The sequence below is a fragment of the Neltuma alba genome, unplaced genomic scaffold, assembly GCF_004799145.2.
Source record: "Neltuma alba isolate B1F8T4 unplaced genomic scaffold, ASM479914v2 tig00001562_pilon, whole genome shotgun sequence".
NCBI classification, from domain to species: Eukaryota; Viridiplantae; Streptophyta; class Magnoliopsida; order Fabales; family Fabaceae; genus Neltuma; species Neltuma alba.
In genome coordinates, this window is record NW_021632512.1 from 171,401 (window position 1) to 175,025 (window position 3,625).

The 3,625-nt window shown below is 32.2% G+C and overlaps 1 pseudogene; it reads right to left on the reverse strand.

Annotated features, from left to right (window-relative positions):
* Positions 1 to 495: 495 nt before the first annotated feature.
* Positions 496 to 1,526, reverse strand: LOC114759156 (cytosolic sulfotransferase 15-like; annotated as a pseudogene).
* Between the last annotated feature and the right edge of the window lie 2,099 nt (positions 1,527 to 3,625).

The window sequence follows — 3,625 nt, forward strand, 5'->3', positions numbered from 1 at the left end:
AATAATTTCTCATTGCATGTGCTTAATTCATCTTAATTCAGCTTTGCCAAGACAATTAAGAGCTAATTAATATGAAAAAAATTAAGGGTTTACTTATGATATAAATACAACTTTAATTACCAACCCTTTGATAAAATCTCTCTCTTCTCACCAGTTAAACCAAGCCAACTTAAGGTGTGTATCTGATTATCAAATTAAAGCAAAAAACAAGGATTACCTTTAATAAGGGGATACTTTTGCCTACCAATATATATATGTGTGTGTGTGTGTGCACAATTTATTCATGTGAAATCGACTCTGAAAAGAGAATGCAATATGCAAACTGGATATCTATAAAACATTATTGAGAGTACGAAAACATTAATCCTGATGCATGTTTGGAACACGATACCATAGTTATGATATGATGATACACATATCCTTATTCCAGCTTAATTAGCTAGTTTGAGAAAGAAAACATGATGCATAAATGGTTTAAATGGATGAAGATAATTATTAAAAGGACAAACCAGAACCAGAAAACTTCTTTTCCATCACTTTGGACAATTTGTCTTCCATCCAAGGGCAAAAATGATTCACCCAATCTCCTACCTCACCTTTCCTAAAGAAGTCCTTGTAATCAAGCCTCTGCATAAATTTTCCCATTTTGTTTACCTCCAATTCCTTCATCTTCTCAAAGTCACACAGCTCAATAATTTTATCGACGACAACACTTTCTTCCTCCTCCAAGTCAAACGGGCAATTCAAGAACTCAGCAATTCTTTTCAAGTAGAACTTGATGTTTCCTTTCAATTCCTCATACTTTAGAAAGAGAAACTTGTTTGGTGTCTCTTTGCTTTCCCCCCAATAACCCAGATTATGCGTCGAAAATGGACCAAACTCAATAATCCCCTGGCAATACCTCTCAAAGGCTTCCTCACGGGATAATTTGGGTAATGATGATGGTATAATTTTGTTGAAGAAAAACCAAGTAGACACAAAATGGTCAAATGGGTTGCGATAAATATAGATTATCTTAAATTTGGACTTCTTAATCGAATCTGGCAACGAATGAAATGGAACATGGGTACCAAAAAGTCTTGGCTCAGGAAAGCTGGAGAGGTTAGGAATCTGTTTACTTTCATAAAGGTTGAATTCTAAGTGAGGAACAAGGTCGTGAGCATTGGAAATGAGCAAAGGATGATTAATTTGTGAGGGAGAGAAATGATTCCTATTCACAATGGCAAAGATAAGGGCTTTCAGCCAAGTAGTACCAGATTTTGGTAAGGAAGCTATAATAATATCACCATCTTTTGCTTGGAAGTGCTTTTGAAAAGAGCATATGGCTTGGACTCGAGCTGTGTATACCAGCAATCTTGGTAGAGATAAATGTATGGGCTAATCCAACCTCTCTCTCTAGGAAGGGAAAGAAGCAATTCCTTGCTCTCTTGGCTAGGTTTTTCATGTGCTTCATTGTAAGCAAACTCGTTTTCAGACTCAACACATGTTTGGTTTTCTGGGAACAGAGTGGTTGTATTTTCAGCCATTGGAGGTGATAGTTTATGAACTATCAATTAATAAGGCTTAAGAATTGAACTCACAAGTTTCTAATATTTATACCATTATCACTTGGCTGGTGATGCAGTTATTTGAAATTGATAGCTTAACAAATGGATCAATAATTTGTGCAATTATTTGGGTATGCCTGCTGGTGGTTGACCCATGGACGCACGGAATAAAAAAGTGAAGATATGCATAAAAAAAAAAAGATAATGACCACGTGAAAAATGGAGAATGGAGGGGGGAGAAAATTTTGAATGATCTGAATTTAAAAAAATTGGTGAAATGTGACTACTAGCTTTTAATTAATTTTTTTATTCTATTTGCCAAAAATTAAAGACAAAATTAAGGATAAGAAAAAAAAACTTCAAATTCTTCAAAACTTTTTAGTCAAATTTAAGGATTTAGTATTATGTAAGGTAAATTAGTAAATAAAAGTATGTTAATATAAATTTTAATTAAAAAGTATCTTTTTAGAATATTCTTAATAGAGTTAACGATTTAAACTTAAGTGTATGTTATCAAAATAAAAGGGAGGTTCATGTAATTAATTAGGGCAAAATACAAGGGAGGTTAGAATATTTTACTCTTATAATTATTATTGAAATATAATTTTCATTTAATAATTATTATTAATAAAAATAAATAGCATAAATTCTCATTGTTGAATCTCTTCTTCAGGATTTTCAAATCACAAAAGCAATTTCTAGTAGTTATGCTCAAACGTATCATAGAAACTGAAATCATGATCTATGGGGATTTCAAAAACTTTTGCTAAACAAGATACATATGCTTCATAATCACTTATCTAGACTCAAACAGGCTCATTTGAAGTGTCACCACTTAACCAAACAAACAAATTCTCAAATTATAAGATATAACAAGAAGTATTTATTGTATTTTTTTAAAAAAAATATTACCCTTTTTCAATGTGAATATTAATGTCAAGAATACATCGTATATGACAAAATTGGCAATCCCAATGTTAATGTCAGCTTCCAACTCCACAAGTACCTTGTACCAAACAAGGGTTCAAAATAATATACCATTAAAAAACTTCGCACAAGCAATTCGGAACCTATTATTTTAAATCCGTGCTAAAAACCATGCTAGATGGCTCGCAAGGCAAATAAAATTTTCAATGCAAATCTACACATTATTGGGAGTCATCAGTTAAAAATCAAAGCGGTTGCAGAAAAATGATAAAAATGAAAGTTATATTCTTAAAATATTGTCACAGTGATTCAATTGATGGCAAGAGCATGATAACCGAGAAAAAGCTTAAATGAAGAGAGCCACAAAAATTGAAAAATGTGACCGTATAAGAATAATAAGGATAAGACTTAAAGCAAACGAGCAGAACTCAATTTCTTTCTCATAACCACAAGCTTTAAGTACCACTTTGATTTTTAATATAAGTGGCTTATAACTCATTTTCTCATACCAAAGAATGTATTAAGTTCACATTTTTTCCAATTTTACCCTCATTAAGGTTTTCTCTCTCTATATTCAACAACTCATTCTCATTTCTCTCTATTCTTTCTCTTTTCCAGTGACAATTAAATAAGAGTAAAATTGAAAAATAAATATTAAATATGCTACATGTAACTTATTTTTAGAACCAAAATTTTCCCTTCAACTAACTTCACCAGAGTGGTACGCATAGAGAAAGTGGCTCAGCTTCGTAATTAATGCTATGAATAATTGTGGTTTGGAAGCTAAATTCTGATGCTTATAGTCTGAAACAGCTGCAAAGTAATTAATCTCCACAAGTTGACGCAGAAATATTGGGTAGGTAGTTAATGCTATAGATAATTGAGGTTTAGTAAGATAAATTTTGATGCTTATAGTCTGGAAAAGCTGCAGTTTCCGTGATCGTTTGAACCAGAATTTTTGTTTCGGTCTGAATTGAACCAGACTAATCCATTGAAGAATTCGAAAAGCTCATCAGCCAAACCAATAATACAATAGGAACCTGCTCCCTAAGAGAAGGATTATCATATACTCTCTCCGGTCCTATGTATAAGCTTCACTTTCAAAGAGAAGTTTGGTTTAAAATATACCACTTTGTTCCTTATTATAAGTC